Source organism: Pleurodeles waltl, chromosome 11, assembly GCF_031143425.1.
Source record: "Pleurodeles waltl isolate 20211129_DDA chromosome 11, aPleWal1.hap1.20221129, whole genome shotgun sequence".
Lineage (NCBI taxonomy): Eukaryota > Metazoa > Chordata > Amphibia > Caudata > Salamandridae > Pleurodeles > Pleurodeles waltl.
This window is the reverse complement of record NC_090450.1, coordinates 887,894,792-887,908,247: the sequence shown is the minus strand read 5'-3', so window position 1 is coordinate 887,908,247 and position 13,456 is coordinate 887,894,792.

Here is a 13,456-nt window from a genome sequence, read left to right as displayed (position 1 = left end):
AGCCCAATGGGAAGCTTGTAATCGGCCTAGGGGGGAGACTGCCAGCTCCGCGGCCGTCACATTTCCAAATGACTGGTAGACTTATGGTTGGGCCGCTAACCTTCTAATGAGGCCCTAAATCTTTTACATTGGTTTTTAGCAGATCCCAAGACTAATTATAATGAGGATGTTCGGAGTCCATGCTTCTGTGACAATTTCTCAACCCAGGATATAACGCATTTTATCTTTTTTTGTGGACACTATTGTACTCTGACAATGTTACATACTACCTCTATTGAGGGGCACAGGTTTTTCATCAGGTAATTTAAATTGTTGCAGACACCCTCAATATGCTATCATGTGGCTAATTCTTTGGCAGGTGCTCTTAGACTTTGTAAAAAACGAAATCAAAGATAAAGGTTTGTTACCTGCTGTATGTTATGGATTAATGTATTTGTGTTTACAGCATTTTAAAATATGAATTAGTATTTTAATATCTTTAGTATTGCTACACTTTAGCTGGGGAATTATATAATTCTCATTTTTAACATTATGTATTATTGCATATCAACTCTGAATGTAAAGATTTTAGCATGTTGACCATGTTTTTTCTGGCTTGGTTAATTAAGATCTTATGTTGTTTTATGTTTGTTATCTGTTCCTAGATGTGCTTTTATAGATTATGTATTAATCTGAAATAAAGTAGGAAGTAAACTGTGGGTGATGTAAAGTGCTTGACCACCCCACACTGGTATGAGTAGCTCTATAAAACAAATGAAATGCATTTGAGGGGGCTATGGAGAGCTGAGGGGCACTGTTGGAAGTGAGGAAATCCTTGGAAAAGGAGGTCATTGATGGGGATGCCAAAAAAAGATTGTAGCACCAGGCGACACCAGCACTAAAGCCCGCCTTGGTATAAACCTAGCTAGAATGCATTTCCTAAAGTTAGGCGTGTGCTGCTCAGGAAGTACTCTATGCTGGCAGGGTTCAGTCTCGTGTCAACTTTGCCCCTGTTTTGCAGTGTTATTTGGTGCTGTCGGATGGCTTAATGTAAGCTTAACACCATTGTAACATTTCTGATTTAGAAAGCCAGGGCATTCTGTATGTAGTATTCCTCAGCTGCACCCAAATTTGTCAACTTATTTAACTCTCCCGATCTCAATGATCGGTTGTTGGACTTCTTTTCCTTATGCAGGGTCATCCCCAGTCTTTTTGCCTCCTTCCTCCTGGTTTTTCTGACCTCTCGCTGTTGGCTCTAGGACTCTGAGCTCTTTATCACTGCTGACCAGTGCTAAAGTGCAGGTGCTCTCCCATCTAAAGTTGGTATGATTGGCTTATACCTATTTGGCATATTTAATTTACCTATAAGTCCCTTGTACAGTGGTATCTCTATACCCAGGGCCTGTAAATTAAATACTACTAGTGGGCCGGCAGCGTTGCTTGCGCCACCCACTGAAATAGACTTTCAAACCTGTCTCAGGCCTGCTAGCGCAGGGCATGTGTGCACAGTTTTCTGCCACAGGGACTTGGCATCTAAATTTACTTGCCAGGCCCAGAACTCCCCTTTTACTACATGTATGTCACCCATAAGGTATGCCCTAGCTAGCCCTATGGGTAGGGTGCCATGTATGTAGAAGGCAGGACATGTGCCAGGTTGCGTGGCCTGTCCTGGTAGTGACAAACAGCCTAACTTGGTGTCTCACTGCTGTGAGTGCTGCCTTCTCATAGGGTTGCATTAGAAATGCCCTGCCTTATGTGTAAGGGGTATTGTCTGATTTATGAGGGGTAGCGTAGGCGTGTTTGGTATGGTTGTGATGGTGATGATAAATGCTGCTTACTGGTGTAGGTGTATTTTTAATTACCATCACAGAAATGCTACTTCTAGAAAGTGCGCATTTATATGTGCTTATGACTCTGGTGTTTTTCAGCTTGACTCCAATCCACGTCTGGGCAGAGTGACAGTTGGGGCTTTGTGCATACTTTTCAGACACCCTGAACACAGGGAGGGTGGAGGTGTCACAGAGGTGCATCTGCATACTGAATAGTCTTCCTGGGCTGAGAGAAGGGAGAGGCGGGGCACACCTACATTTGTAAAGGCTGTGCCCTGGCCTCACACAATAGGGTCGTTAACCCCCCACTGATATTTGGAGCCTGTGCTGAAGGAGAGAGGGGGCACTCCCAGAACCAGTTGTAACTGGCTGGAACCTCCTCTCCCTGCCATTGCAAAACATTGTAAGGACTGAGTATAAGTACAGGAGAATTTTTCCCACAATTGAGAGACACTGTGGAACTTAAACTGGACGCAGAGTGATGGAAGAACTCACCGGAAACTGCCATGGACTGCTGCTGCTGTGCTGACCTATGACCTGCTTGGTCAGCTAAGAGGAACTGCCACTTGCCTAAATCCACCTTGTGCTAGCCTGCTGCTGGGCTCTGCCCCCCTTTGCTTCATTATTCCCTGTCCCCCAGGGGCTGGGTGCCATGGCCCTAGACCCCTGCAACAAGCCCATAGCACCTGGGGAGTGCTTTGGCCATCCGTTCCTGAAGCGCAGTAAAAGCGCCTTCTGCGTGGTGCAGCTTGGGCGCTAGAAAGCGCTTATCGGGCGGTTACGTGCTTTGAGGAGCACGTTTATTGGGAGCAAAGATTCACCGCCACGATCTGGGCTCTCTGGGAGTGTCCCCCGTGCTCACAGGCACTGTGTCGATGTCCCAAAATCACCGACATGGCCCGGCGCATGTCTTTCGCAGAAGCACGGAGTCGCACTGTGGTTGTCACCTCTGGGGCACCATCAAGTATAGAAAAGGAGCGAGCGCGCTCCTACCATGCCCCCGGGGCGAAGCACGCTCTGAGGAGCGCCCCCAGGGCACAAGCAGGCACCTGCTATGGTGTCTGTCTTCAGCTGCAGCCCGGGCGGGCCTCAGTGTACAGTTTGAAGCCGGGCGGGCGGAAGGAAACCTCATCGGAGGTTCCCCCAGCCCCAAAGAGGCCGTCCTGCATTTCCTGAGACCGCGGGCAGGGTGGAAGCCTTGCCGGAGGCCCCCCACACCGCCGGTCTCATTTTTGTGGCCCCGTGTGGGCCAGTACTGGTATGGTGGTCTCCCCCACAGCGGAGAGCCAGGACCGGCCCGGGGGACACCCTAGGAAACCACTGGCCCCTGGAGGGGTCCATCGCAAAGTCGGAGGGGGTGTGCCCCTCCTCCCACCTTATCTCAAGGATGTTGGCCCCTCCTCGTGAGGGTCAGTTGAGGCTCGGGGTGGCCCCTAGTGATCACAGGTCCCCAGAGGGGTCCATCCAGGAAAGAGAGGAGGTGCGTGCTGCCTTCCTCTGGTTTAAAGGATGAGGGAGGCCCACGTTTTGCGCAGAGGAGTGCTCGGGCCCCATTTTTCACCTTCTTCGTTCTTCTAGGCACTGGAGGTGCCTGCTTCATCTTACACAGGTACTTACTAAGGACCAATATATAGAACTAAGGCCCATATTTATACTTTTTTAGCGCCGCATTTGCGCTGCTTTTTGGTGCAAAAGCGGTGCAAACTTACAAAATACAATTGTCAAAAAATTATGCAAATGCGGCGCTAAAGAAGTATAAATATGGGCCCAAGTTCTTTCTAAAGACTTTTCTGATTTATATATTGCCCACTTGTTTGATGATGTTTTTAAATATGTGTGCACATGTTCCTTTTATGGACATGCTTCTCTGATATATATTCCTGTGACTTGCCATATGTTTCTAATGTTCCTACTATGGGCGTTTTATGATATTCTTATGACAAGTGCTTTGGTGTAATAACGTGTTCCCTGACCACTGCTTATGTTGCAGAATACTGAGTAACCTGTGTGTTATGTGACTTCTGCCAGTTTGCAGAGTAACTAATGTGTAACGTTCTGACAACTGCTAAAGTGGCAGGATGGTTCTAATATGTGATGTTTGGTCTAATAATTGTGTTGTGTACAATACAGTATATTTTCATATAATCTGGTGTTGTTTCCTTTGTGGTGAGGATATTGCGTCATGGGTGTTAAGTGTGTTGTGCAAACGCTTTACACATTGCCTCTGGGATAGGCCTGACTGCTTGTGCCAAGCTACCAAGGGGGTGAGCAGGGGTCATCTTGGACATGTAACTGCCTTGCCCTGACTAGAGTAGGTGGGTTCTGCCTGGCTGGGGTGCATACCCTAGCCAACCAGAAACCCCATTTGTAACATCTGTAAAAGGAAAGAACACAATCAGGGTATCTTACTGACAACGAGGCATCTGGCAGCCATAGTTAGAGAGAAAGACTTGTTATAGCCAACCACACTGCTTATTTAGCATCAGCTTTTGACACAATGGGGGTCATTCTGACCTCAGCGGTAAAAGGCCCTTACCGCCGGTCAGAAGTCCGCCATTCTACCGCCGCGGCCGCGGTAAACCGCCACGGTCATTCTGACCCACAACGGCGGAACCGCCAAAATCCCGACATCCAAGGAAGGCCGCCACATCAGCGGGCCGCGGAAAACTGGAGATGACCAAACCTCCACCGCCACGCCAACACAAACACGCCCATGCCATTCTGACCCACGAATCCACGCGGCGGTCTTTCAACCGCGGTATTCCATTGGCGGGACACACCGCCGCGGTCAAAATACACACACAGCTCCAAAACACTGCCACATTGGACAATTTGAAATACACACACCTGACACACATACAAACAACACTCCCACACATCCAACCAACTATAAAACACACACCCACATCACCCACAAACCCCTACGACCGAAGATCATAGACGAAGGAGAGAGAGACACATCACAGAATAGAGAGCTACATCACACAGAGGCACACTACACCATCACACACACCACATAGAAGCACAAAGCACCACACACCAACACACTCTTCACCATATACACCACCCCACACCTCATCCACACCACCCCATGGCACTCCAAAGGCACCCACGCTTTTCGGACCAAGAACTCCGGGTCATGGTGGAGGAGATCATAAGAGTCGAACCCCAGCTCTTCGGCTCACAGGTGCAGCACACCACTATAGCCAGGAAGGCGGAGCTATGGCAGCGGATCGTGGACAGGGTCAACGCGGTGGGACAGCATCCCAGAAATCGAGAGGACATCCGCAAACGTTGGAACGACTTACGGGGAAAGGTGCGCTTGATGGTCTCGCGACACAACATCGCAGTGCAGAAGACTTGCGGGGGACCCCCACCCACACCACCCGAATTCACAGCATGGGAGCAAGAGGTACTAAACATCCTGCATCCTGATGGCCTCGCTGGAGTACACGGAGGAATGGACTCTGGTAAGTACAATCTCAGCTACTTCACCCCCCCCCCAGCATGCCAACCCCCACCACCACCCTCACCCCCAACCCCCCATCACACATCCTCCCTGAGAATGTCTCCCCAGCACAACCCACCCAACACCAACCCCTGCATGCCACCACAAACTATGGACACCCATCACCTAAGCATGACCACTGCACATACCCCCCCCCCAACACCCCCACAACACCTCCCCCAAGGGAATGACAGCACTGGGGGACAAGGGCACCCATAAATCGCACACAATAGCACACACAGAAACAATAACCATACTCTCTTACCCCATGCAGGACCCGAACGCCAACACACCGGCCAGGAGGGTCCAGAAATGTCCATCCCCCCCCCGGAAGAGGCACCCAGTGATGACAGCAGCTCTGTCGACCTGGAACCTGACGACCAGCCTGGACCATCGGGGACCTCTGGACAGTCGGTTCCCCACACACAGGCCACAGTAGACCCAACCCCCTCTGGGAACAACAGCACAGCTCCCACCCAGCGGGCCCATGGCTCTGTCTCTAGGACAGGTCAATCAGCGGTGTGTCTGCCACTACAGGGCCCCCAGGCTAACCCACCACCCCAACAACAACAGGGACCTGGGGGCAGTGGTAGTGGGCACACTGTCCAGGGGACAGAGTCCGGGGGAAACAGGGCAACTCGGAGGGCTGCTGTGCGACAGGGGGGGGAGGAGAGGCCCAGGGAACCGACTCTCCAAGAGGCCCTCACCACCATCATGGCAGCCTACCACCGCTCACAAGAGACGATGGCGACGGTACTGGCCAGGTTCCAGGAGATCCAGGCACAGCAGGAGGAACGCTACATGGGGTTCAACAATCATCTCACCACCATCTCTACCGCCATGGGGAGCCTAGTCCAGGCCCTCCACCGGATAGAAGACACGTTGCGGGACCATGTGGCACCACACAGGGCCCCTGTCACTAGCCCGGACCAGGAACAGCCTACCACCTCCGCCGGCGCTAGTGGACAGGAGGCCCCACCACAACGACAGGCCACCAGAACCCCACCTCCTGCTGAAGAACAACCACCCCGCAAGAGGAGCCTGAGATCAAAAAAATCGACAGAGTAGGATGTCAAGACCCCCGCCAGCATGAGATACCCCCTGAAGTCATCCCACTGTCCCACATTGCCACCCTGTCCAACCTTGAACTGCCCCTGCTCCATCCTTCCACAGGCATATGGACAATGCACCTGTGAGACTGAGAACTGGACTCTGCCATGGCCATTACTCCACCCCCACCCATCACCGTGTTTATATCATGTACCATTATCTAGCACCAAAAATATATCACTCAATGCACTGAAATCATGCTGGAGTCAGGCTGTATTATTTACAAATGTAAAACACATTACCGATCAATTATGTTCTGTAAACTTTGTGCTGAACACATACCGAGATCAATAAGCATTAGTCCATGGGCTAACCAAGCAGAAGTCACGCAGTGGGTCATACAGCACTGAAAAGGGAAGGGAGAATCAAACATCAGTTTCAAATAACTGGGGGGTCATAGACAAAGTTGAGAAAAACGAGCCAGTCAGGAAAATTAAAATGGCGTGTGTGATTCTTACCTGTGTGCTACTGAAAATACTGTTGGATAACTCTGTCCCTGTTGTCTGGGTCGTCCTCTGAGTCTTCCTCCTCTTCACTCTCCACAGGCTCTACAGCTGCTTCAACACCACCATCTGGACCATCCTCCTGCAGGAAAGGCACCTGACGTCGCAATGCCAGATTGTGAAGCATACAGCAGGCCACGATGATCTGGCACACCTTCTTTGGTGAGTACATCAGGGATCCCCCTGTCATATGCAGACACCTAAACCTGGCCTTCAGGAGGCCAAAGGTTCTTTCAATGACCCTCCTAGTTCGCCCATGGGCCTCATTGTACCGTTCCTCAGCCCTGGTCCGGGGATTCCTCACTGGGGTCAATAGCCAAGGCAGGTTGGGGTAACCAGAGTCACCTATTAGCCACACACGTTGTCTCTGTAGCTGTTCCATCACAAAAGGGATGCTGCTATTACACATCACATACGCGTCATGCACTGACCCAGGGAACATGGCATTCACATGGGAGATGTACTGGTCAGCCAAACAGACCACCTGGACGTTCATCGAATGGTAACTCTTCCTGTTTCTGTACACCTGCTCATCGTCTTTTGGGGGGACTAAGGCTACATGGGTCCCATCAATGGCACCAATTATGTTAGGAATATGTCCAAGGGCATAAAAATCACCCTTCACAGTGGGCAAATCAACCTCCTCTGGGAATATAATGTAACTCCGCATGTGTTTCGTCAGGGCAGACAACACTCTAGACAACACCTTAGAAAACATTGGCTGAGACATTCCAGATGACATGGCCACTGTTGTCTGGAATGAGCCACTTGCAAGAAAATGGAGGACTGACAGCACCTGCACCAGAGGGGGAATTCCTGTGGGTTGGCGGATGGGGGACATCAGGGCTGGCTCCAGCTGGGCACACAGTTCATGGATGGTGGCACGGTCAAGTCGGTATCGTAGTATGATGTGGCGTTCTTCCATTGTCGACAGGTCCACCAGCGGTCGGTACACGCGAGGATTCATCCTTCTCCTCGCAAATCCCAGCGGACGGTGCCTAGGAAGGACAACATGGAGCACAGAGTCAAGATAATCACTGGTACGTTCACCACTGCTTGCATGGCACACGGTTATCTAGGTATTGAAAGGCGTGTATGTGTGGCAATGCCAGGCCTAGGCCTGTGTGTCGCAGTAGAGATTATGCCATGTGGGCCCTTGAAATGGCGGCTGCCTGACCTGTGAAGTGGGACAATGGGATGTGAGGTCACTGGGCTGGCGGAGCACACTGTGGCGGTAGGCGGTCGAAGACCGCTATACGGAGCCGCATTGGATAACATTGAAGCCTATGGGTTTCAGGAGCCAATGACGATGTGCGCCGGCGGTCGCGGTACGCAGCGCCGTGGTACGCACCGCCGCGGGCGTGACCGCCATTTTCTATCTGCTTAATCACTCGAGACCTGATCATCCACAGGAGAGGACCTATACTGCAAGTGCTGCTGTGAACTCGGTCTGGAAGTGACAATGGCTGCTGCGACTGGGGAAAGGGCCCCTGCCTTCACGTCTGAAGAGTTGGAGAAGCTCGTGGATGGGGTCCTCCCCCAGTATGCGTTACTCTACGGTCCTCCAGACCAACAGGTGAGTACACCGGGTGCACATGGAATGGGCGATGCCTGTGTGGAGGGGGGTCGATGTAAGTTGGTGGGGGGCGAATGAGGAGTGCAACGCACGACAGATGAGAGCATGTGCTATATTGCAAGGTTGGGGAGGGGGGGCCAATCACATCTAACATGCAGTAAGTTGATGATTGTTTCCTTCCCACCCTGTACATGTCACATAGGTCAGTGCCCATCAGAAAGTCGGGATTTGGCGTGCCATCGCCAAGGAAGTCCGGGCCCTGGGGGTCCACGTCAGACGGGGCACCCACTGCCGCAAGAGGTGGGAGGACATCCGCCGCGGAACCAGGAAGACCGCCGAGTCACTGCTGGGGATGGCCTCCCAACCTAGGAGGGGTGCCAGTCGTACCCTGACCCCCCTGATGTCCCGGATCCTGGCGGTGGCCTACCCGGAGTTGGATGGGCGCTTGAGAGCATCACAGCAGACACAAGGGGGTGAGTATCAGCACATTCAGCTATCTTTCTGCGCAGTGGAGGCGTCTGGGTGGGGGAGGAGGGTTGGGGTTGACATTAGGCCAGGGCGCTTTCTGTAGTGTAGTCCTCTCCCTTAGGCATGGCCCTGTGCTCCCAGCCCCCACCTCCGTAGGGTGACAAGTCCAGCTATTGATGGTCCAGCCTCACACATGTGCGCGCTTGTCGTCTCCTGACCTGTTGTCCGAGTCAGAAGTACTGAGTAGTGTGCCCCGAATGCGCGGCTTAGTGCATGCGGCTCCTGTGTCTGTCCTCTCCGCCAACGGTGTTGACATTGCATGCACTCAACCAGGTCTTCTCTTTCTCCCCCCACCCTTCTTCTTCATCTTCTTGTGCATGTGTGCATTAGCATCATCAGGCGGAGGAGATTTGGCATCGGAGCACGAGGGAGCTGCAAGCCACAAGGCCCCGGTGGGCACAGGAACAGACACCGAGGGCCCAAGTGAGCCGGAGGGCGAGGGGAGCACCACGACGGGGACCGCTGGTGAGAGCAGCGACAGCGACACGTCCTCGGATGCACCCAGCGCACCAGCCCCGCCCTCCCAGCAGCCCCTCAGCCTACGCTCCGTGCCCGCTCACCTAGGAAGGCGGGCGTCTCCTTCGCCCCAGGCACCTCAGCCCCTGCCCCTGTTACCCCTGCTGCCCTCAGTGAGGAGGTCATTGATCTCCTCAGGACACTCATTGTTGGGCAAACTACCCTTTTGAATGCCATCCAGGGGGTAGAAAGGGAGGTGCATCGGAGCAATGCCTACCTGGAGGGCATTCATTCGGGTCAGGCTGCCCATCAACGATCGTTCAATGCTCTGGCCTCAGCACTGACGGCAGCTATTGTCCCTGTTTCCAGCCTCCCTCTTCTGACTGCCTCCACCCTGTCTCTGTCTCCTGTTCCTCAGCCTATCCCATCCACACCATCTGACCAGCCTGCACACACCTCAACACCCAAGGGCAGCTCATCCAGACACAAGCACCACAGATCCCACAAACACTCACCCAAGCAACACACAGATGCAGACATCCCAACAGTCACTACCACCCCTGTGTCCCCCTCTTCCTCGTCTCCCTCCTCCCTCCCTGTGACGTCTCCACTCACACCTGCATGCACACCAACATCAGCCAGTGCTTCCATCACCACCACACCCTCCTGTACAGTCCGCACGCGTGCAGTCACCACCCCCACTGCCATTTACACGTCCCCTGTGTCCTCTCCCACTGTGTCTGTCACCACCCCTTCCAAGACACACAAACGCAGGCAGACACCCACCCAACAGACATCCACCTCACAACAGCCTACAGCACCTGCACCTTCACCCAATGACAGCACACCTGACTCTCCTACAACCACATCCTCTTCCTCCACTTCCATCTCCACTTCTCCTACCTTTTACCTTGGCCCTAAAAAACTTTTCCTGGCTAATCTTGACCTCTTCCCCTCCGATGACCTACCCCCTCCATCTGCAAAGAGTCCCAAGAGCACCACAGCCACCACCAGCCCAACTTCGGCTGTCACTGTTGTGCATGGGTTCTGGAGCCCACCCTTTGCCAGCAGTGACACCTCCATCAGCAGCAAGGACACATCCAGCCCCCCCCCGGCAAGAGGACCAGGAAACACAAGGGCCGCCGTGCGAAGACTGACAGGGCTGCCCCCAAGGAGCAGAGTTCGCCCACTTCACCAGCCACAACGTCTAGGGGAGGCAAGGGCCCGAGAGCCCCATCTAAGGAGCGTAAGGGCAGCAGGGCGGAGACGTCAGCCAGCAGGAGCGCGGAGCAGGTGGGCCCCACATGCCACATCCCAGCTGGAAAGGAGGACACCAAAGGGCCCAGGACCCCGTCACTGAAGGGCCCAGGAACATCACGGCCGGAGGGCGTCTGAGCACGGAGTCCAGGCCAGGTCTGGCTCCCTTGAACCTACTGGATGTGCACCGCTGAACAGGGCCCGCCGTGGAGAAGAGCACCGCTGAACAGGGCCCGCCGTGGAGAAGAGCACCGCTGAACAGGGGCCCGCCGTGCAGAAGAGCACCGCTGAACAGGGCCCGCCGTGAAGATAGGCACCGCTGAACAGGGGCCCGCCGTGCAGAAGAGCACCGCTGAACAGGGCCCGCCGTGGAGAAGAGCACCGCTGAACAGGGGCCCGCCGTGGAGAAGAGCACCGCTGAACAGGGGCCCGCCGTGCAGAAGAGCACCGCTGAACAGGGCCCGCCGTGAAGATAGGCACCGCTGAACAGGGGCCCGCCGTGCAGAAGAGCACCGCTGAACAGGGGCCCGCCGTGCAGAAGAGCACCGCTGAACAGGGCCCGCCGTGGAGAAGAGCACCGCTGAACAGGGCCCGCCGTGGAGAAGAGCACCGCTGAACAGGGGCCCGCCGTGCAGAAGAGCACCGCTGAACAGGGCCCGCCGTGAAGATAGGCACCGCTGAACAGGGGCCCGCCGTGCAGAAGAGCACCGCTGAACAGGGCCCGCCGTGGAGAAGAGCACCGCTGAACAGGGCCCGCCGTGGAGAAGAGCACCGCTGAACAGGGCCCGCCGTGGAGAAGAGCACCGCTGAACAGGGCCCACCGTGGAGAAGAGCACCGCTGAACAGGGGCCCGCCATGCAGAAGAGCACCGCTGAACAGGGCCCGCCGTGAAGATAGGCACCGCTGAACAGGGGCCCGCCGTGCAGAAGAGCACCGCTGAACAGGGGCCCGCCGTGGAGAAGAGCACCGCTGAACAGGGGCCCGCCGTGCAGAAGAGCACCGCTGAACAGGGCCCGCCGTGAAGATAGGCACCGCTGAACAGGGGCCCGCCGTGCAGAAGAGCACCACTGAACAGGGGCCCGCCGTGGAGAAGAGCACCGCTGAACAGGGGCCCGCCGTGCAGAAGAGCACCGCTGAACAGGGCCCGCCGTGCAGAAGAGCACCGCTCCGCTGGGCCCCTTCATCTCAAGAACCGCTCCGCTGGGCCCCGCCATCTCAAGCACCGCTCCGCTGGGCCCCGCCGTCTCAAACACCGCTCCGCTGGGCCCCTTCATCTCAAGCACCACTCCGCTGGGCCCCTTCTTCTCAAGCACCGCTCCGCTGGGCCCCGCCGTCTCAAGCACCGCTCCGCTGGGCCCCTTCATCTCAAGCACCGCTCCGCTGGGCCCCGCCGTCTCAAGCACCGCTCCGCTGGGCCCCTTCTTCTCAAGCACCGCTCCGCTGAGCACTGTTTATGGTTCACTGTGCCCACCATGCCTCCTCCTTGACCAGTGGAGACTGTTATCCACTTGAGAGACTGTGGCTTTGCACTCCCCAGGATGGCAGAGTGGGCAAGCCACCCACTGTAGAGACTTGAGAGACTGTGGCTTTGCACTCCCCAGGATGGTACAGTGGGCAAGCCACCCACTGTAGAGACTTGAGAGACTGTGGCTTTGCACTCCCCAGGATGGCAGAGTGGGCAACCCACCCACTGTAGAGACTTGAGAGACTGTGGCTTTGCACTCCCCAGGATGGCAGAGTGGGCAAGCCACCCACTGTAGAGACTTGAGAGACTGTGGCTTTGCACTCCCCAGGATGGTACAGTGGGCAAGCCACCCACTGTAGAGACTTGAGAGACTGTGGCTTTGCACTCCCCAGGATGGCAGAGTGGGCAACCCACCCACTGTAGAGACTTGAGAGACTGTGGCTTTGCACTCCCCAGGATGGTCCAGTGGGCAAGCCACCCACTGTAGAGACTTGAGAGACTGTGGCTTTGCACTCCCCAGGATGGTACAGTGGGCAACCCACCCAATGTAGAGACTTGAGAGACTGTGGCTTTGCACTCCCCAGGATGGCACAGTGGGCATGGTGGCCCCTTCGTGGATCTTGCGTCGTGGACTCATGTGGCTGTGGTGCCCCCCCCTTCCCTTCCCCCTGAGGTGCCTGTAGTATTTTCATCAGATGCCCCTGCAGTGTTCTCTCCAAAGTACTCAGGTCTCCTGTGTGGGCTTTGGCCTTGTGTCGCTACACTGTAGCCCATGGACTGTTCCATTTGACTTGGATGTAGCGGACTAATTGCCTCGGTTCGCCATGGCAGTGTGTATAGTATTATTTTGTTATGGATATTTTGCATAGTTGCCGATACGTCTCAGAGTCTATTTTTTATATAAAAATTTGGTTCACAATTTAATTATGTCTTTGCATTTTTCAGGGGGGTTTGGGTGGTGTCACTGTGCATTGTTGCTCTGCATTGGTGTGTACATAGTTTGGGGGGGTGGGGGTCGCATATGTGTGTGCCCGTAACCTTTCCTCCTCCCCCCTCCCGTGTGTCGTAGGTGCAGTACTCACCGTTGTCGTCTGCGCCGGAGTTCGTACTCGTGGTAGATGAGCAGGTAGACGAGTGCAGGTAGGATGTTTAATTCGGGTTCCATGCTGTCCTCCGTACTCGTGGAGTGTGTTTTGGTGAGCGTTTTCCCGTCCGTAGTCTGTTTCCGCCGTGTTTTTATCGGCG